Genomic DNA, 23,473 nt, shown 5'->3' with positions numbered 1-23,473 from the left:
CGGAGATTGGGTCGTGATCAAAAAGCATCTGCCAAAAACCTGCCACGTTGGAGAGGTCCATATCAGGTGGTGTTGACAACTACTACAGCTGTAAAATGTGCAGGGTTGCCTAATTGGATACATGCAAGCCATACAAAAAAGGTGGTGAGTCCCCAAGATCATGAAGAAGTGTTGCTGAGAACACCAGCAGCAGCTAAGCAAGTAATTCTGCCTGAACCAGAACCAGAACAAGTTGAGCTGGAAGCAGACCCAGAACTGACGGATGAAGGATCAATCACCCCAGTAAGAGACAAGGGTGTGGAGAATCAAGAAGCACAACATACAGACAGTGTAGAAAAATCGCTAAGAGATCCATGCACAGGAGAAGTACTAACGCAAACTAGGGGGACCGAAAGACAAAGATGCTCAGAGCCTGAGGGGGAAAGAGTTGATGCAGGCCAAAGCAAAGGTGGCCTGACTCCTCCTGAACCCGTTGCTGGTCCATCAAGAGAAGGCACACCAACAAGGTGAAGGAGAAAAGTCCTATCTTGAAGAGATGGCTGACAGAAGGTGTGAGAAAAGGGGATAATTGGCCTGAATCTCAGATAGGCAAGAAGAAAGACTTGGTGATAAATGAAACAATAAAGGAAGAACAGGACACCACAAGGAAAGATGAACTGAGTGATGGAGAATTTACAGGGGAAAGGAGGTTGAAAAGAAAGAGAGTTGCAAGTTGAAAATACACAGGACCAGAGTGGGCCTACGCCACAACAAATGATTGGCAAAACAAATTTATGTCCTTTTGTTTTGACAGAGAAGTTCTGAATCAGTATTTTGATGCAACCTGAAGGAAAGAAAAGGTAGACTGTGTTGTTGAATAAAGAAAGAAGATTGAAATCACTTACCCGAAAAGGCATTGATAGCCTGATACGACACAAACCCTGGAGTTGACCAGCTGCTAACCGATTTTGACAAAGGAAGAAGGGGTCTTGTCGTGTGAATTTAAAAGTGCGAAGAAAGACATTTTTTTTATTTTTATTTTTTTATTTTTGTGTTGCATATTAGTTAAGAGTTGAAAACTCTGCTTTCTGATTCTTTACAGATCATGGCTAAATTAGATAATAACCTGAGACATATTAGGTATTGTAGATATTTGGGGGTAGGTATGGCGATTGTTTTTGGAATATTATTTGTAATAATGATTGTGGGTATGTCAATTCATGAGATGAAAGAAATTAGAGATACATCTGTGCATGAAACTACTACACTAACAGCTATAGAAAGGTTTAAATTAGATGAGCAATATTTACATGATTATACTAACGCAAGGGGAGAGTTGTCTCCTAACGTCTTTTATCGTCTATTGAGTGAGTATGTGGAAACGATGGATGCAAGGGATTGTCTTGTGTGTACGCAAATACCTTCATCTGTAGAAGAAGGAGTTACTTATCATAGTTTACCTTTGACCTATGGTATAACTTGGAGTCTGTTACTAACACGTTTCTATAATCAGGAATACATTCAATACTTTTATTCTAGTTATGATTTAGTATTTTCTTTTGTTCCTATAATTAGATATTTGAGTAGGATAGCTAAGGATCACAATATAGAATTAGTTAGGGGATTCTTTGAGCCTACATTAACATTTGGCATGCTTATGCGCATCGTAACAACTTGACTTGCTTATTAACTCCTATGGAAAAGAGCTCCATAGGGCACACTGACGATAGGAGAAAAGCATTGAAAGAGAAATTAGAAAAAGGATTAGAGAAAAGGACGTACAAAAATGAGTATGCTTACGCTGGTATTAAAACACAAGGGAAGTTAGCTTTAGACGCAATACACGTAGGGAAGCTCTGCATATATAGGCCAAAATCACGCGCTGACACTTTATTTGTGGGAACGAGTGAATGTAGGCATGTGTTTTTGTTTCAGAGTAAATGGACGTTCATGTTGAATGGTGCCGACCCAGTGATTCCTGGGATCTATTATATTTGTGGACTCAATGCTTATTATTGTCTCCCAAAGGGATGGTATAGGACATGTTACTTGGGAATAGTATTCCCTAAGATCTATCAGATAGATGATTTGAAAAAGATACCGAAAATGACTGAGTTACACCGAATGAGACAAAGAAGAAAAACAGCCTCTGCAATAGTAGTGGATATTTTTGGAGCAGTAATTCCTTCAGTTGGAGTTATATTAAATGCAAACAAGATACGAAAGTTGTCAACTATAGTAGATAACATGTTAACTAACTTTACAGGAGCTATATTATTACTAAACACTGAATTAGCTGCGGATAGAGCTATGACGCTTCAACACAGGCTTACTTTAGACATAATTTTGGCAAAAGACGGAGGAGTCTGCAAAATGATTAATGAGAAACATTGTTGCTCTTATATCCCTGCAAATGAGAAAGAAGTAAAGGAATTGCTTACTAACTTAACTAATGTGAGTAAGGATTTAAAAGAGTTGAAAGAACCAGGAGTTTGGGAAAAAGTGGGAAAAGGATTTGCAACATTAGAAAATTGGTTCAGTCAAATTTGGGGTGAGATATTGTGGAAAATCGTTCAAGAAATATTAATTGTGATCTCTATTATATTAGGATTAAGGGGGGCATGCAAATTATGGCACAAAATTCAATTAAAAAGAGCTAAGAATAAACAGAGGAGGGAAGAACAGCCCAGAAGAAGAATCTATAAGGAAGATAGAAACAGGAGAAATCAAAATGTAACCGAAAGTAACTTGTAATGATTGACAAGAAAGGTGTGATGACATTTAAGTCATCAGAGGAGGGGCCAAGTTACAAATTGATACAATTATGTGTAAAGTAGGCTAAATGTACTTTCCCAGGACTTGAACAATGGAGCCACAGACTAAGAGCTGGGGGCAACGATTTTTTTACCTGAAGAACCGGGTGATGTACTCATCGACAAGAGGACCAATCATGTTAATGGAACTTGATTCTCAAAATAACATAGACAAGTGGTAAACAAAAACTATAGGTTAGAGTCATAACCCCTGATAAGGTTGACCAATGGGCAACTTGTGGGACGGAGTGAGAGACCCTAATAAAAAGTCATGACATGAAGGAAAAAATCAGAACGGAGAGGCGAAAGTTGATGACGTCAGGTGACACTGTCTGAAGTGCTGAAACTTGGGCTTGCTTTCTGTGAGCCCGAACCTTGCTGGTGACTGATGACCTGGAGACGAAGACTGACTCGTTGCTGATCTATCTTGGATAGGTAGTTATAACTAGACTGACTAATGAATGCTTTTACTTTTAGGTACCAACTGCGCTGTTTTTCTCTTCTAGTTAGATTTTTCCAAATTAATGATTTTGACTAAATTGTTTTCGCATGAAGACCCACATGCTGATGCTAAAAGGAGATAGGTAGACAGACAAGGGCGACGTAGGGTGACTAAGACTGACTGACCTATATTGCTGAATATTTCAATTGCTCATGAATTGCTATGCTTTGCTTAAACATTAGTATTGTAATAATAAAGTGCTGAGAATTCATTTCTTATGTTGCTAATAAAGTTTGGAAATCATGATGTCGCTGAATAAGGATTTTTTATTAGAATTGTAACTAATAGGGAATAAAACGAATTAACTTCCATATGAGTGATGGTCGTTTCTGATTAGATTAGATCATGGTATTTTAAGTTTATTGGATTGATTTGTTGTAGATGTCTTTTACTCATTATACTTGACTAGGATACCCTATGCGATCCAAAAGATTCATCGACCTAGACGCGTCCCCATGTAAGTTTACTTAGTAAGGACAAGGCGCGCTAGCATAGCCCATCCTTCACAGTCTCTGAACAGCGTTCTTTGGCCAGGCCTGTGCTTTCTCTGAGAATGCTCAACAGTCTTCAAAGCCAGGGATAGTGACTCATATTTTGATCTGTAGAGCTCTCAGCTTCAGGGGGCTGGGGGAGGAGTATGCACTTTAGGGCTGGATAGGTCCTTTATTCTTCAAGACATTTCCCAGTAGGCTGGAGCTCTTGAAGGCCAGTTTTGAAACCCCAGGACTGCTTTGATGCCTCACCGCTTTCTCCAGCTTCCCAAAGGTTAACTCTAGCAGACAGAGGGAGCTTCAAGTGAGAAAGAAAGAGAGAAAGGGTGAGGGGTGAAGAGAAAGCGACCAGAGAGGGAAAAAGGGAGAAGAGAAGAGCATTGATGGATGCAAAGAGAGGGTACACAGGGAGACAAAGATAGACGGCTGGTTTGAGTATTTTAGTGAGGTCTGCTTTTGTTTCCCCAGACTGGCACTCTGTGCACAGCCCAAGGTAGAGCAATGAGGAGTGGCAATCAGGGCCTGGCCAGGACAAACTCCGTATTTTAAATAATATCCCTTCATCTCGAAATAATCAAGTAACCAAAGCAGGAACCTGCAGTGGAAGCCAAGCATTTGCAGACGGCAAACATTTCCTTCCTTTCATTACCATGCAAAGCTCAGTAAAACTGCTCCTGCGCACACCTTCCAGCGTGAGCTTCGATCTGAACTTGGTAAAAACATGACAGACAGCACAGGTCTGGCTGCTCTTTAGGGAATAAAACAGTCTGCTCAGCGTGACCCTCACTAGCTGCTCGCACAGTCTTGGGAAGGAGGTCTTGCCTACGAAACATTTTGTATGTACTACCGAAGGAACTACAAGCTGAGAAAGGCTTCTAGTCACAAGATGTAGCAGCGTATCCTGTCCTGTCTTGCTGTATATTTTAAGATGTGGGCAATGGTATTCGGGAGGGTGTCTCAATGATGTATTTAACCCGATGCAAAACGGAGTAATAGTTTAAAGAGCTTTATCGAAAAGCGTTTTACAGAAAACATTTTAATGCACTTGGACATAAGGAGACACTAATAGGCCTGGCAGGCATTCTTGTGGGGCCATGGTCCTTCAGAGAAAGAGAACATTTAACAGCTGCACCATCAAGTAGTGTGGCCAATAATGCTAGGTGATTATTGATAATGATGCAAGGTTTGATATGTTTTGCTGCAGGTGCTCGAGACCCTGAAAAGTGTGGTCCCTGGGGAATAATGAACATAACTGCTGCCCCCATCCCGCTCCACCTAACACCCATCCATTACCCTTGTGATTGACCTGGCCATGATCACATGGATATACACACAAGATGCAAATATAAGGGATTGGGACTCACTAAGATATAGACCCAAGTACGTCCCACAGTATGTACGTGTAAGTAAGAGGACATATGTGGACAACGGCAGTGGGAAACAGACACGAAAGTCAGTGGCACAGCAGATAGGGAAAAGTGGTGACAAGACCAAGGGGAGGTAGGAATATGGAACGACAGCTGCAAGTATGGATTAGAGACGAGCATACATTAAAGTAAAGGCAGGACAAATGCACATTGGGCCAGGGAGACAAATATTCTAGGATAGGAAGACAGACACAACAGAAGAGGGAAGCACTAGCAACTTGATATAGATAGGCTGAAAGCATTAGAAACTTTTCTTAACCATTCCTGAGTGTAGTGTACAGTGATGGAAATACTGCAGAATCTGATTTTTCTGTTGCTTCAGTTCCTAACCTGGCCTTGTAAGCCTGCTTCTCTTTACAGGAAAGTATGTTTTTTTATTAGTATTGGTTGAGTGCAGACTTTCGTTAAATAATTGGTTTACAGTGTAATCTTACCAACTCATCAAATCAGCAGTCCCTGCATTGTTACTGGGCCCAGACCGACAGACCTTTGCCGGAGATGACAGGAAGCAGGAGCTGCAAATCAAATCAGCTAATCATCAATTTCTATCTTTTGGGAGTGAATGGTGATGGTTGGTGTGAGTTTTAAAGCTTTATTTAAAATCTTTTAGTAAGTAAATCTTTATTGTTCAGCATCAGAAATAATCAATTGATTATCAATACAAGTAATTAGCATCAGAGCAAGTGCATAAAGCGTGTTCCATAAATGAAAAAACGCTATTCTAAGCTATAGAGAATGAGAGAAAAGAGTCAATTAGAACCCATAAAGAGCTCTAAATCAAGAGATGAAAGCTAAAGACTTAATAATCAAGGCAGAGCTTCCCATAAAGCGAGGATTAAGAAACTCAGGAGAGTCTCAGAGCAGCATAGATTCAGGGAGGGGAAAAAAAAAGGATATCTCAGAATTAATCCGAGAAGTGTCGGCAAAAGGCTTTGCAGAGAAATCTGTAAAGGGTCTAAGCATAATCTGTATAGAGTCTCAAGAGTCTACTCTAGGAACACATATTGACATAACATTTCATATCAACATTTGTAGAAAGTAGTTTCTATCATCGTTTAGCTCATCCAATCAGCTTGTGGTGTCTTCATGGGAACAGGAATGCTTACATCATCTAAGCAGTCAAGAGACAATAGCCATTCAACTGAAATGCTTTGTAAAACATTTTGTAAAGTATCAGAAGAGTTCTCAGCCTTTATTTACTACAAGGCAAGTACAGTTCATGGTTAGTCCTCTACATCACACCGTTAGGTAACAGGTTGTTCACCCATTCTAACAGTACCATTGATGATACAAAAGCATTCTGCGGAAATGAAACTAAACATTTTAATGCAATATTATATTTTTTACAAAATATGCCTATGGGAAGGTCATAATCTTACATTTTCTATTGCCACTCTCTTCTCAGCACATTTGTGTCATTGAGAGTTTAACATTTCATATACCTGACCTAGGGTATCTTTTGGAAAATGTAGAGAAAAATGCTTTCTGCAACCATTCAAACTTAATACATGTAAATGTGAACGCCTGGTGCTCTCACTTGCCTTTCAAATATGGCTTTTCATCTAAGGCCTACTCTTGTCTTCTGTTGATGTCAGCATTTGTTTTTAATAGACATCCTTCCAAGTTGTTTGGAAATACTGTATTCTTTCTGTTCGAGTTTGTTCAAACCTCCCTTCACAATTAAGAGGCAAAATAAGAAATATAAAAAAGATTTAACAAGTATTTGGTCCGTATGAATGAAAACCAACTTCCCTAAAACAATGCTACTGATTTACTGGTGCTTCTTTAGTATGAACCAAGTTCAAACTTTGCAGCAGAGACAATAATCAATGCATATCCACTGATAATCCTTTTCTTTCACTATTCTTCATTACTGCACCAAGCTAAAGACAGAAGTAAATCTACCAAGAGATCATATCAGTTAGAAACATCACAATATAATGCTATTACCACATGCACAAAAGGGAGCTACTAATCGTTAGCCTGCTCTTAATATATGGGAGTCATGAAAACTGCCAGGCCAAGGTCACAGCAGACAAGAAAAGTAGAACATGTACAGCAGAGCAGATACATTTTGAGTTACCCAAAGCAGAAACACTAATTATCGGTACATACTTAGAAGAAATTAGACATGAGAAGCCCGTGAGCATTTCCAGGTATTTGTAATCTGTGAGCGTATTATTTCATGAAATAACCCTTTGAGATCCATATCTGTGTATTCTTGATCATTTTCTTCTTGAATGAATCATTGGCAATGGAGTCACTGAATAGGTGGATTCGTACAACCTGAGTCTGATTGTTGCACATTCCATGATTCTGCATTTCCTGTGCAATTTCCCTTTACTCTGCTATGCTAAAGGCAGAAGTAAATACCCCAACAAAACACACAATAGAAGCAGCTGTAGGAGAAACAGTTCATTATGACTTGCTCAGTGGACACAATAATCATCAGCCTATACTCAAAATATGCAACCCAGGCAACACTGATCAGACCAAAATAGTAGGAGACCACAAAATGAGCGCAGGAGTAGAAGAAGAAATTTGTTAATACATGCACAGTGGAGAAACACTAATCACCAGCGCACGGCAAGAGGAGATGACAACCCTGGACATGAATAGTCCCTTCAGCACCTCTAAGCAATTTAATTTTGTATTGTGGGCATGCTCCTTCTTAAAACATTTCTTTGTGATCAGTGTATCTCCTGTCCATGCACATTTACTCAAAGCAGGAATAAGTGACAATGAAAACACTTTTTAGGTGTACTCATACAACTCGAGACACTAATTACCACACATTCATTGTGAACAATGTCTATCAATGTCTTGTTTATGCTCATTCACACGTGTCATTTATCAATGACAGGGAAAGCACTCCATATACAAGCTTATACAGCGTATCTGTTAGAAATGGGGTCTCTAGTAGGCAGTCAGTGTACACCTTGTCCAAGTAGGGACCCTCACTCTAGTCAGAGTAAGGCAGATAACCCCTGCTCACCCCATTTGTAGCTTGGCACAAGCAGTCAGGCTTATCCCAGAGGCAATGTGCAAATTATTTGTACAAACACACTCAGTGACACAATGTAAACACCACAAAAGTGCTCAACAATAGTGTAAGAAAATACTCAATATTTATCTGAGTAAAACAAGACCAAAACAACAAAAATCCAACATACAGAAGCTAGGATACCAATTTTCAAAGATTAAACTTCAATATAGCGCTTAGAAACATACTAGTTCCAACTTGGGATATCACCCGCCATTAATGGAAACATTCCCAACAATCCAATGCGAGGAGGGTGGAGTCGGTCACAGAGTTGGTCACAGAGTAACATGGACTCCCAGCTGCAATACCTTTGGTAAGTGAGATAATAAGCCAGTACACAGAGTTGGGGAGGTGAGGCGTTGCTAGATCTGGTGCAATGTTGGTTCCTTACTGCAGAGCAGGAGAGTTGATGCAGCGTCGGTGCGAGGCATCAACTCCTGATGATCCTGTGGGGTTGATGAATCTGTCAGGTCAAGACGGGTTGAGCAACCTCACGGGATCGCAGTCACGCCACGGGCTACAGGTCATGGACACCGGTGACACGGCACTCGAGACTCATGAAGTTGTGGTACATCAGTGGGGCTGCAGGGGCGTTGGGCCTGTGGTGTCAGTTGCAGTCGTTGCAGTCCAGCGGGGATGACAGCTTCAAATGCAGGTGGCGTCATGGAGTCGGGCAGCAGCAGTGGTCCTGGAGTCATCCGGAGTTGGTGCACCTGGTTCTTCTTGTTTTTAGGTCAGCTTTCACTCCCTATGGCCAGATCTGGAATAGGTACCACCTGGCGAGTTAGGATCCACAGCAAGCAAAACCAGAGGCTGGTAGGTGAAGTTTTTGATGTCCTTGAGACTTCTTAACAGGAGGGAAGCTCAGTCCAAGCCTCTGGAGAAACTTCACAAGCAGGATTTTAAAAAGTAAAGTCCAGTCCTTTCCCTCTCAGGCAGAAGCAGGAGACCAGCACTGCAAAGCAACAGACAGAGTGGCAGGTCCTCTTCAAGCATCAAGCTCTTCTCCTTGGCAGAGGTTCTTCTTCATCCAGAAGTAATCTAAAGTTGTGGGGTCAGCATGCCAATACTTATTCTCATTTCTGCCTTTGAAGTAGGCAACTTCAAAGCAAGTCTTTGTAGTGCACAAGAGCCTGCCTCTTCCTTGCCCTACCCCAGACACACTCTAGGAGGTTGACATCTGTAGTGTGTGAGGGCAGGCAAAGCCATTTCAAGTGCAGGTGACTGCTCCTACCTCCCACTCTAGCTCAGGAAGACTCATCAGGTCATGCAGGACAGACCTCTGCGCCCATTGTGTCACTGTCTGGAGTGAATTTTCAAACAGCCCAACTGTCAGTCTGACCCAAACGTGTATTCAGCAGCCATGCAGAGGCACAGAATGGTTAAGCAAGAAAATGCCCACTTTCTAAATGTGGCATTTTCAAATAGACAATCTAAAAACTAACTTCACCAAAAGGTGTATTTTTAAATTGTGAGTTCAGAGACCCCAAACTCCAGATCTCTATCTGCCCTCAATGGGAAACTGCAAAAAAAGATTTTTAAAGGAAATACCCACGTGAACTATGGGAGAGATAGAACATGCAATGGCGAAAACCAAATTTAGCACTATTTTAGGACATGTAAAACACCCAAGTACATGTCCTATCTTTTAAATACGCTGCATCCTGCTCATGGGGCTACCTAGGCCCTACATTAAGGGTGACTGACATGTAGGCAAAGGGAAGGTTTGGGCCTGGCAAGGGTGTACACTTGCAAGGTCGAATTGGCAGTGCAAAACTGCAGAGATGCAGTGGCAGGTCTGAGATAAGTTTACAGGGCTACTGTCGTGGGTGGCACAATCAGTGCTGCAGGCCCACTAGTAGTATTTGATTTACAGGCCCTGGGCACACATAGTGCACTTTACCAGGGACTTGCCCGTAAATCAAATGTGTCAATCAGGCAAACCCAATTACCAATATCTTTTAGACAGAGAGCACTTGCACTTTAGCACTGGTTAGCAGTGGTTAAGTGCCCAGAGTATCAAAACCAGCAAAAACAAATTACAGAACATGATCCAGAATCAGGGGATCAGAAGCAAAAAAGTACAGGAAAATCACTTCAAGAGCTGCCAAGTCTAACAATATCCATCAATAAAATAACTTAAGCAGTGCTTAATTTGAAAATAAAAACATGCCAGTGCCCACAGCCCTCATCTTAAACATGCGGCTGCTGTAATTATAAATCAATCCATTTAAAGCCGCTCCCTGCCCCTTCAGCTCACTCTAACAGCTCTCTATTTTCTCCCTTTATGGCGCTTTTTCGGTTTTCCCTTCCTCCATCTTTCCCATGTGTGTCTTTTGCTCACAGCAAATACTTGAGGCAAAAGAATAAGCCCCGGTCCTCCAAAATGGGTGCCGGTGCTCAGCACCGGAAACAACAAGTACAAATTAAGCACTGGACTGAAGGCTACTAGAGAAGAAATACATGCTCATAGGAGAAATACAACCACCTGTGCATGACGTGATTAAAGTGATTTGTATGTGACTGATCTCTGCTTAGAGTGACACAGATGATGAAAAGCAATGGACTGGAATGTGACCCTGAATAAGACCAGCCAAGATTAATCCAAGCATTGCTTCCATTACTTTGTTTTTTGTTGCAATAGGCATCCTGAGTGTGGCAGGAATGTCTAGGTGTGGGTCCTGTGCTCATTGCGCCACAGCACTCAAGCTTTGCCACACTGACAAGGTCTCCGTAGGCCAAAACTGGCCTAGGTGTACTCATGTGCTTGCTTGGTAATTTGATTGAACAATTCTTATTAACGTGAGATTAAGACTGATTTGCGCATGGCTATTCTAAGTCTACAGTGGTACAGTAAGTGAAAACAATGGATTGGAATGTGGCCCTTACAGATCAGCAGTGGCTGAAATTAAATCCAGCATTCCTTCCATTATTATTTTGCTTTTTCCAGAGAAGATTTTAAGTGCTGGATTTAGACGCCATTTCTAGATAATTTCAGTAAAGGAACACTTTTACGGCATAAAGAAGTGATATTAAAAAATCCTTGACAAGCACTCTGAACTCATCATGGGACCTGCAGAGTAAATATAGACATACATCTAACATGCCTGCACACGCCCTATCTCTCACTTTTGCTTCCTCCATTGTATTACCAAGTACTGCGATCCAACACAGACCAGAGAACCACTCGGGTCACTCAAGCACTACACAAAAACGCTCTTCACATTCTTCACAGCAAATACAATATCCTTTTAACCAAGCTCTTCCACAGTGTGTAGCACGCTGCTCGTCTAATACAATTACTTAATCATCTCACAATGAGGTATCAAACGCTTTACAAATCAAATCAAAGTGCATTGATTGAGGGCACTTTTTAAATTCAGAATAACTTCGCATTGCAATGCAAGAAAATACACAAAATTGCCAATGACATGAGGAGAGAGAAAATACTTTTATGCGGAGGAGCAATCTCTCTCACTTGACGTTTAAAGAATTGATAACAAAAGCCTGGCAGACAACTTAACCTGCCTGTAACCAGACCTGAAGGCAGCCTCTTGTCACAAGAATTCAAATTATGTGCGTTGCAGCTATAATTTTGTTTTTAAAAGAGCTGAGGACATCCAAGCAAGGATAACATTATTGAAATTGAGAACTGAAATTTAATTACTAATGGTTTCCAAGGTGTCAATGAATCACTGAAGGCTTTGAAAGTTAAAGTTGCCATTATCCCTGAAAGACACAGATATGTATGCCTGCCCCTCTGCTAAACAAAAAGATTAAAGGTAAGCTTAAAAGCACATTAAGGTACCCCCTTCCAACCAACAAGAGGATTAGGAGCATTAGCATACATAGAGACAGAATACAAGTCGGTTTAATAGTAGAAAGCTGTAGGGTAAACATAAATGATGCTCTGATTGACCCATTGTTTCACAATTCAAGTTCACAATAAGACAACTTACTAAAGAAGAGAAACACAGGCCCAAAACAGACCCTCTCTTAAGGCCAAATGTACAAAGCCTTTGTGTGGTAGCAAAGGGTTCGATTAGTAGAGTTGGGTCATTTGCGACTGCTAAAAGGCCTTTCTCATGTACAAAACTAAGGGCCAGATGTACGATCGAGAGTTTTGCGACTCACAATTTGCGACTCATTTGCGAGACACATATTGCGAGCCGCAAAACCATATGTACAACAGTGTACTTTACACTGTTTGCGATTTCCAATGGGGTCGCAAATGATCTACCTCATTAATATTTATGAGGTAAGTCGCAATTTGCGACCCCATTGGGAAAGGCTGCACTCACAGAGATAGTGGCCTGCTGGGGATAGCAGACCATCATGTCTGGGACTGCTTTTAAACAAAGCAGGCTTTTTTTTTGGAATGTAGTCCGTTTTCCTTAAAGGAAAACGGGATGCAGTTCAAAAACAAAAATGAAAAGTCCATGGGACCACTGCCTGCTCTGAAAAAGTATTTTCGCTACCATTAACAAAGGTAAAGGGTTCCCATGGAGTCCCCTTTCCGTTTGTGAATGGGTTAGCACCAATTTGAAATTAGTGCTAACTGCGATTGTTTTGTGACCGCATTCACGGTCACAAAACAATCCTACATTGCACTGCGACTCGCAATTAGGAAGGGAACACCCCTTCCTTATTGCAACTCACAAATAATTTTTGCGATTCGGTAAATAGATTACCGAATCACAAAAAGGGTCTGTACATCGCAAAATGCAAACGGCCCAATTCTTGTAATCCGGCGATTTGCAATGAGAAAAAATCTTTGTACATGGGGCCCTAAATTCTGCTTTGGTAACACATTATAGAATCACAATTTAGGTTTGTGACCAAATACCAATTCGGGATTTGGAAGGGGCGTTTTTAGAGCATCCCTTCCAAATACTGAATTTGATTGGTGTGTACTGATGTTTTGCAACCAAATTCGTTTTTTTTTTTGCCACCTCCTCAAAGGAGGGGCTATTAACCATTTGCAAAAAAGAAGTATTCCACATGGGACCCCTTCTCCTTTGTGATTTTTGACAAAGACATTTTCTAAGAGTAAGGAGCTGTCCCAAGGACCACTGTCTACTCTTAAAAATGAAACTTACACTTTTTTTTTTTTTAAACACAACCAGTTACTTTTAAGGAAAATGGGATGCATTAAAATGCGTTATTGAAAAGCAATCACAGTAATGGTGGTCTGCAGACCGCAGCAGGCCACCATCCCTGTGATGGATGTAATTACTATTGGGTTGCACTTTGCAACCTGCCTTATTAACACTTATGAGGTAGGTCAAATTAGACACACCAGGAATCAGTAATTTGTGGACTGACTTATTAGTGCATATGGCGGTTCACTAGGTTGGGCCACAAATTGCCACATTGATGACAAATTGCAACTAGTATTTTTCAACCACTTCTTACTACATCTAGTACACCCAATGTGAAACTCCATGAACAGTGCAGCTACTGTAATAACAAAGCTTGTCCTCAGATGACTACTTGTTGGTAGCAGCTGATCTATAATTTAGAGGTGTAGCCCTTTTTCTTTTGTGCCCAAAAGTGTTGAGCTTGCCAACTGACTCTTACTGATAGTGTGCCATGGTCTCTTTTATTCCCCTTTGCACGGCCATTGTGTGTGAGGAGTGCCTGCATACATGCCGCTCTGTAGTACTGAATGTATGCAGCCTATGGTTTGTACTGGCTTCAAAGGGCTTGAGATACCCAGACATTAGTATGTATCCCCTTCCATTCATACTCCCGGCATCTGCTCTTGAATACTAATCCCCTTCAATGGATTAGGAATATTTCTATATGTGCACCTTGAAAGGATCAAGCCAGATCTTGCAGGTCAGCTTTTGGCCTGAAAGAGAGAACAGCTGAACAAAGGACTTTCACCACTAGCATGCCTGTTGCTAAATACCTTCACAGGTGAAAAGGGCTGCATGGCAGTTGGCAGTATCCTGTAGGCTGCTCTAGCATGAAAGAGTAAATTTAGCAACAGCAGCTGATTGACTGGAGGAGCATCTGGGTCATTTACACAAAACTAGTAGAGATTACAAGATATATGTCATCATCAAAAGATCCAGACTGATTGCACTTTTCAGGATATTGTTTTTTGGGCAGCTAATATTCACCTACAGAAATATGTGCTTGGTACTGACTGAATATTTACAAAGGTTTACGTACAACTAAGTCTGAGTCAACAGAGAACTTATCCATATCCACAACTGTTTCTGCTTACATCCTGATCTGGTAGTGAGCTATGGAGGTTCACCTCATGGCTTCAGGGAACTCCTTGCACTAGGAAGATGATAGGATTAAACCAGTATCAGAATCCATATGTTGTCATGAAGATATGTATTTGTAACCCATCCCCAGAAAAGCTGTTCATATCATCTTTGCGTCTCTTTGAGAGAGGACTAGACACAACATTTCATCCATAGCAAGAAGAAGTGATGAAACAGGTAATACACCTGTTCGGTGGACTGTTCCTGAGAAGTGGGCTGCGAGAATCCCATCACTCCTCTACTTGCAATGAACGTTTCCCCATTTGTAGTGTCCTCCGAGGCACATGGCTGTGTCCTTCTGACCCCTAGCACTGCTGCACTTGGCATTGCTGCCCCTTGGCCCTGAGATTTACAGTTTGGGGGATGGGTTAGTGCGTCACAAATATGACGGATATCCCGTCCACCTTATTACATGTGCTGTAGGATATAATGCACGTGTACTTGTAACAAGGCTCCCTTGTGAGTCCACCACCCTCCAAACTGTGATGGCCATGCCATCACCTTGAGAGCTGCTTCTGTTGACTGTAAGAGCTCAGGTTCACCAGAGTCCTTATAGTCACAGCAGTGTCACTGCAGTGTCCTCCGCACCACAATGTCACACCTGACTGCTGTCCGGCATCCTGGACACAAACGCTGAATCCATGTGGTCACCACCAAAGACATCAACGCAACAGCTTGCACGATGAAACTGAGTAAAAGATTCAAACGGATCTATCTGGCCTAGGCACAGTGTCTGTCAGAACAGACACCGTGCCTAGGTTTTGTTAGGATTGCAGTTAGGATACGGTGAGATAATACTGTTCTCGGACGACCATATTTAATAAGCACTTTAACTTTACTTGAATTTAAGACATTTGTTTTTTTAGTAAAGATAAAACACAACCTAAACGGTAGTTTTATTGCTTGTTGTCACTGTGCTGACTAAACCTAGCATTTTATTCCACTCCACCCCCAAGGGAAGCCTTCTCTACTCTTTCAAAAAGCTTTAAAAAGTAGGTATTTGGTATTCCAGCTCCAAAAGCATCTAGATTTGGTGGCTCCAGGGGTAACTGGCTTATTTATAAGCATTGCCCAATCCTTCCTGAGGGCCCTGGACCCCAGAGCACTGGACTTTACTCGAAATTAACTTTCATTACCTGTATACCATGCATAGGCTTCCAATTCTGTTATTGAACCACGAGTGACACAATTCACAGTTTTAACCAGCTCAATTTGTATTTTGCGGCTATAAGTTTAAAACGTAATGGCCTCAGACTTAAAATGGTTGTGCTCTAAATTCCGATATTGGATTTCCAATTCAGCAGATTCGAACCGAGTGCCTTCTAGTTTGAGTCTGTTCTTTATATTTTGAGATAAACTAATTAAACTACAAAAGCATTAAAAAAATTGAGACTGTTCTTGAACGAGGAAGAAGAAATGCAAAGCGTCCTTTCCCTCCTATTCCAAAAACAAGAAAACTCATCATTCATAGGCCACGCTCGTGGCGGAGTCTCTTTTAAAGGGCACCTCTTTTGAAGGCGCTCCATGCTGAGCTTCAGAAGCGCAGCAAAGTGCCGATTCATTCTTCAAATGCATGCATTCATGTAATTCAAAACATTTTAGAAATATGTACACCAGGTACTTGCAATCCTGGTGTGCTGTGGAGAATAATAAAGTGTGCGTCTTGTCTAAGAAAACCATTTGCAAAGGTGAAGGAATAACCTTCATAAAAACGCAGACAGTACCGTCTGGAGCTATTTGACAGGTGCCGCTTCCGTCTATCTAATTTTATGATGAATTATTGCAGAAAGAGCGAGAGTGTATGTTATAACATTTGATCTCTTTGCACTTGAAAAATTGTGTCAGACAGACATGTTAATCAAAGCACATGATTACTGACCTGAGGCAAAGTCAACTTTTGCATACACCAAAGAGGCCAATTATGCTCCCTGGACTTGCAGGCCTACAGATTGTTCCAAAAAGAAGAATGAGCAAGGGTGTCAGTAAAAGGTGGAATGTGTTGTTCACATAGGTTCTGAGCATGGCCAGTCCAGCACTGCTGATGTGGGGAAGCGCTGTGTGTCTGACCATCAGACCTGATAGACATAACCCTTCTAAGATGCAATATGACAATGGTCAGATATAGACGACCACGTTTATAAAATGATTAAAGAATCACAGTAACAGTGGGAGAAAAGATTTTATTGTAGGAGTGAACATCAGTGACATTTTTCCCCATAGGAGAAAGCCAGATGGCTGTTTTGTAGAATATTTCAAGGCTCTATTTGCAGGATTCAGAGGTGGGTGAATCTCTACAACTACCTGGCACCCTTCAAGGGTGACAGATACTAGAAGTATTGGTAATTCCTTGAGAAGGCCAGCAATACTACAGATTTTGAGGAATAATTTACTGGAATAAAATAATAACAAGTTGCCAGGAAGGGTCAAGGGAACCAATCTATATACAAAGGTGGAAACTAAAAGTGAATTGCAAATTAATGGTCCAAACACAAGAGACACTCCCCAAGCCATGGGCATGCTCGACACAGGTTCCTGACTTAGGTCAGTGGTCATGCTCATTCTCTCCTTTTACTCGACCTGGGCGCCATTTTCATTACATCGGAGCAATCCGAGTAATTTCAATAATTTTGCAGTACTCTTGTCATGCAAAACCACAGAATATTATGCGATTATGGCCACTTAGAGAATGGTGAGTAATTTGGGTCAAATACGCTTCTGAGGGTCACAGGAAAGGAGTGTGATCAGCTCCTGCTGTTTTCTTAGTGCTATAAGCATCTTGCATAAGAAAATAGCGTTAAATGCGTTAAATGCAGCTGATGCACCTTGCATAATTCAGCATAAACTTGCGTAACTGTGCTATTTTTTCACAGAATTAGCTACAGTAAATTATGTGAGTTATGTTGACCCTTAGTTTTAACCACAATGTGGCGATCCTCCTCTGATGCAGAAGTAAAAGAGCTGGTTGTGGCATGACCAGATGTCCCACTTGAAGAAATAAACAAAGAGTTATCAGGGGAACTGGGATCACAGACGAACTAGTAGAAGACGGGAAAAAAGGATGTGGTGTGGGCTGGGAGTCAGAAGAGACAAAAGAGCTGCTCCCAATGAGTTCATGGCCACATAAAATTTGTAGCTGCCCAGAGATTCTTGGAGCATCCTGATCTCTCCAACTAACATCCCAGAAATTCCAAGAGAGTTCTCTCTGAATCTTATATACTGGCAGTGATGGTTGTTGGCTAGCCCAGTCTGCTGAAAAGGAATTAATTTGTTTAATAATGCACGCATACATACGTTTAACTTAAGGGGAACATCTTTCCAATTTGACAATGTGAAGAAGTTAACAAAGTTCTCACTTTCACATGCTTTCACATTCCAATGTTGTTGTTTAGTAATCCTTGACATAGAACATTCACAATTTAGCTGTGAACTCAGCCGTTCAAATTGGTGAATAGGTTTTCACACATTGGTTGTGGGAGAGGAGACTGTTTTTCAACCAGGCTAGAAAGCATTTTAAAAGAAATCAAATTGGTCTATATTTTTTGTACATTAAATGTTCCATGCATCATTCATTAATTGTGTAAACTTTGAAGGTAAAATCTAGCAAACATATAAGAACTAAGTTAAAGGTACAAAATATCAGCATCATATAAAGTAAAAAAGCACAATGTTAATATTACCGATTTATAATGTATAATGAGTGTTTTACTTTTATGTTGTGAAGAATCTGTGAATATTTTAAAAGCATTTCAATAATGTTGAGAGCAGGCTAACAGTCAAACCAAAGAAAACAAGGCAGAAGTATACACGTTAGTACAGTTTAACTTTCCAAACTTCTTTCATACCACAAAAAACGTGTTAAGTAGAACGTGTAAGGTTATGACAAAGCTCGCAGTGAAACATGACAGGACTGCACTCTCAAAATGCATGTAAGTGGCAAGTACCAACATACACTTACATGCTGTGTCTTTGTTGCTCAAACTCTTCCAACTAATCATGGAGGCATGGTCAGCAGCTTTCAGAACCCTCCAGTAGAGAGGTATCATTCATGGGTGCTGCATGGGCAGCTGTGAGGACTAGACCATACTGTCCTGGGCCTTAATTCAAGTCCAGCGACAAAGGCCTTCCCAGTGCTTGTGACACAGCTTCTCCCACCACGTGTGCACATACACTGCACTGCAGCATGTGGCAATGTCCCACCAGACATGGGCTGGCATTGAATTGCTCAACTGTGTAGTAGGACCGCTATAAAGCTGAGGCTACTTGTTAATGACCCCATCAGTGATGATGGTCAATTCACTCTTAGAGAATGAGGGGCCTTCTCTGTTGGGGGTAAGATTTCTCAAAGGGTCAACAGGATGGAGGAGAATGGTGTTTGGGGAAGAGGATCATTAAGAATGAAAACAAAACGTCTAACCTCACCTTCCTGTCTGTCAATTCCTTTTTGTTGTGATAGACGAAGTGTGCAGAGTCTCCACATGAGGAAGGGAGACACCTGACATGTGTTACAAGAACTCCAGTTGTGATACAGTAATAAAATCAAAGCAAGGACAAATTGTGTGTAATATTTGTATGTTTGCTTTAGCACATGAGTGCAGTACATGAGATATTGTGGTTGTGTATCGGTATTGATAAGTGGGGCAATGTTTGAGAAAGAGAGCAGTCAACTTTTTAAAACTTGATCACATCATGTTAGTTTTTTAAAATGCTTTCATTGTCATTTTAGAAATACAAACTTCATTACATCAACAAAGACACCGGTGGGTGGGGGGGAGGGGCTCACAGTATGGAAGCAAGGAGAAGGAGGAAAAAAGGCATCATACTGCCCCACCAATAAAAAGAAACACTCACCACAGTTGCAGTAAAACAGTTCCCACACCAATATAACAGTGTACTAAGCAATACATAGTAGATGATGGCCCAGATTGTTTGCTGGTTACGGATGCACCTAAATCAGAGGGATGGGGGCAGGAGAAGAATGGGTATTAGAGGAGGTTGTCTGCAATGCCAGAGAGGAGGAGGAGTCAGCCTCTGGGAGTTGGGGGCGGGGAGCTCCCCACAATCTGTTGGTGGGGCGAGTCTCACTGTCTTATAAATGTTTGCAGTGGTTCCCAAATGTCATGGGAGTGGGAGCAGAGGAGCATAAGCTCCCAGCACATGGTGAGTTGCTCCTGGCAGTAGGTTGCGTCTCACAGCCAATCCTCCACTTTGGGAGATGGACGTCTACCCCAATGGATGGCCACATGGTGCTTGGTTAGGAGTAAATACATCGCAGTAAGACGGCAGACCCCTCGGGGGAACTCCTTAACATAGCTAAAAATTCCAACCAGAGAAACTGGAGGGGGAAATGGCCTGTGATGTGGAGCAGAGTGGAAAAGATCCAGAACCAGTAGGCAGCTACACGTAGGCAGTCCCAGATGAAATGGAGAAAGGAAGCCTGAGGGACAGTGCAACACAAACAGATGGTATCCTCCACTAAGCCCATACAATGGAGCTGCAATGGGTGTGGTATCACTGGTGGAGGAATTTAAAGTGGATGAGGTGCAAAGTGTAGTTTGGGAAAGGGCGGCCATTTAGTCACAGCAGTAGAACCACTGGTTATCAGTAACGGGTTGTTGGTGTCTTCTGCCCAGGTTGTCCAGGTGTCTGGGACAGCCACAGGCACTGTGTTTTGTGCAATGGACTAGAGACAAGTGACCAGTCAATGTGGTGATGGTTTAGTTGATACATGTTCTAGAGCCTGCAGTGTAGGGAGGAGCAGAATAAGTGTATACAGGCATACGGCAGGTGGCTCAGAGTTGATGGTGAAAGAGGATCTCAAGGGCCATGGAGGAGGAGGGCCTGGAGGAAGGAAATGAAGATAAGAAGCGATCATCAGGGTATAGCTCTTTGAAGGTGTTATATCCTCAGCTGTGTGTCCTTATTCTGCCCTCCTCAACCTGCAGTGGTTGCAATAGGGGATTGCGCAACAGGGGGAACGATGGTGTGTATAGTCAAGGAAGGTGAGCATGGCACTTCAAGCCATCGCACGCCCATCGCACACCTTCCTCTGTATCAATCTCAGTTTGAAGCATTTTGTATGGTCTGTATAAAAACACAGTAAAGGGGCATGGCACCAAACGATCCACCTAGATGGGCGTGTGTGGTTGCATTGAGCTTTGGTGCAGAGAGCATAGAGGGCCAGGTCTGGAGCACCTAGTCCCCCCTGCTGAAAGGGTAGAGTGAGTATCTCCAATGCGATCCTTGGTTGCTTACCGGCCCAGATCAGGGAGACCAGGTTAGAGTGGAGGCGCTGAAGAAAATGTGCTGTAAGGTGGACCGGTATGTTCATGAAAAGATACAGAAATTTGGGCAGACTGCCAATTTTTGCAATGGCTATCCGACCAGTCATGGAATATGGTACTCAAATCCATACAGGAATTCTCTCTTCCAGCCACTCTATGGTGCAGCCATAGCTGATGTTCCAAAGCTTATCAAGGTCTCAGCTAACCCAAATACTCTGTTACCTCACTGGCTCAGTGGTCCATTGCAGTGGGTAGTCTATAGCAAATGGGAACCTGCTTTCCGTGAGTGGGAATAAGGTGGACGTGGCACAATTGACGTGGATCCCAAAAAATCCTCTGAATTAAATGACCTCATGGATTACTGAACATAGATTCTCTTGGGGTTTGTGGATTTAGAGAGTCACGTCATCCACGTACATGGAGACCACCAGACTCCTGGCCACAAATCCAAGGACTCTATGGGCATGGTGTTGCTGCAGCAGGGCTGTGATGTGCTCCATGGCCACAGCAATTAAGATCAGGGACAGAGGGCAACCTTGGTGAGTATCATGGGTAATGGAGAAAGGCTCTGACAGTATGCCATTGAGACGTAGACAGGTAGCAGGGGATTTGTAAAGGAGGCGAATCAGCTAAATAAACCGTGGAGGGAGACCTAGCCACGATTGTAATTGGAATAGGAACAGCTACTCTAAAGAGTTGAATATCTTTGTGGTATCTAACATAAAGAGGAGGTGGTTCGCAAGAGGTTTGGTGAGTGTTTTCTTGTCAATATTTATCACAGATAGTGGCTGGTAGGAGTCGCAGAGATCTGCCGGATTGCCAGATTTCAGGATTGTAACTATAACTTCCTCTCATAGGGATGGTGATAGCATCCCAGATGCTAGAATCCTTGTACATCGACAGCAGGTCAGGAGCTAGTAGGCCTGGTACTCCTTGAAAATGGAGGTGGTAAGAGCATCAAGCTCCAGCGTCCTGTCACTAGGCATAGACCGAATGACTTGCGTGATCTCCTCAAAAGAGCATCCAAGTATGAGCGATGTGCCCTGTACAGCTATGGTAGCTAGATTGAGTCCAGGTATGTGGCCTGCTCCTCTCCCTCATGTATTGGCATTGCCCCATGGAGCATGAAGTAAAAGAAGGTCATGGTTAGGAGTAGCCCATTGGGATGGGACTGTCAATCATTTTGCTTGCCCAGGAGCTCCTCCACTGATGCCAAAGCCCATGGTTTGAGAAGCATAGCAGCTAGTGTTCTGCCAGGGCAGTCTCACTCCTTGTATTGGTGTGCTGTCGCCTCCTGGCCTAAATAACTAGCTTCACACAAGGCCTCTACTTCATAGTCCAAGATTTTCATGCAGATAGATGCCGTAACAGTGGTTTGTTTGGTGGCAAAGTACTCTAGTTCTAGGGACCTGAAGTCTCGTTCAAGCGTATGTAGTTGCCCACATATGGCCTGAAGAATGCCAGATTGTTTAGCGAAACATATGCCCCAGGTTATGACTTTAAAAGCCTCCTAAAGCATCAATGGGGAGGGCAATGAGCCCATGTTATTGCTAAAGTAGTCTGTGATTGTGGTTCAAATCTCGATCCTGAACACCATGTCCCACAGCACCCCAGGGGGCAGTAGCCAAGTTGAGGCCCGTGGAGTAAATCGCAGTAGGGTGAGCTCTAGCAGAACAGGAGAATGGTCTTGAAGGGTGTGAGGTATATGTGACACCAATGTGGACAATTTCCTTGAAGTCAAAGCAGTCTCCAATACAGTTCCTGGCTCTATGGGCAAATTGCCATAGAGCTTACCAGAGTGGTCCGGATGCAAGGGATGCTGAAGATGCTGAAGAATACTGATCCAGTGATGGGGGTCATCCTGGAACTACTCCGTAGCCTATGAACATAGTGGGGCACTTTGGCCACAGGAGTTTCTGCCCCTCAAAGTTTGGATGAAGTCCAGCCAAAAACATTGACTAATCAAAGTTGTCACTGGTTTACTGGTCTCTGGTTACTGTGATACTGCATCAGTACCCTTCAATAGGTGATAACTTCCCTGTTTGGTGACCAAACTGCATTCTAACAACTCTCCCGGGTCCATCAGCCTCAGGTGCAAGGGATGAAGGTCGGGATTCTGTCTCCAAGGCTGCATGTTGATGGTCGGCGGCAGTCAGACTTTCGTGGCTCCAAACAAACCAAGGCAGGCTTTTTCAGCTTTTGTGGCCCTGTAGCTGTAACAGGAAGTTAGCCAACTGACTCCTGAAGTCACCTACTCTGTCCAAGGCTTGAGTACAACTTTTCCTAAAGCAGGGCAGCACAGGCACAGTTCTGCTAGCCCAAAAAGCAGCAGGCGCAGTCCAATCTTGGGGCAGCCTCTCTTTGCTGGTAGCAGGGAACAGTACAGCAGTCCTTCATCGCTCCACTCTTCAGTAAAGATGTGATCAGTGGTATGGGTGCCAAGAGTGCACTTTTATACCATAACTGTGTCCTTCAGGGATACTGCAGCTATTAGCTAATGGACTACCAAGTCTCCTCCTGCCTAGTGATGACCACCTGGAAAGTTGGGCATCTAGCTAGCTGAGAATGCACCATTCTGTCCACTCCCAATATGGCAGAACTCTTCCCTTCTTGTAAGGAGCACCCTTGCCCTTGCCAGCTGTGTGGCTACTTCACT

This window comes from Pleurodeles waltl, chromosome 1_1 (assembly GCF_031143425.1).
Source record: "Pleurodeles waltl isolate 20211129_DDA chromosome 1_1, aPleWal1.hap1.20221129, whole genome shotgun sequence".
Taxonomy (NCBI): Eukaryota; Metazoa; Chordata; class Amphibia; order Caudata; family Salamandridae; genus Pleurodeles; species Pleurodeles waltl.
The sequence above is the reverse complement of the archived record's forward strand: the minus strand, read 5'-3'. Positions refer to the sequence as shown.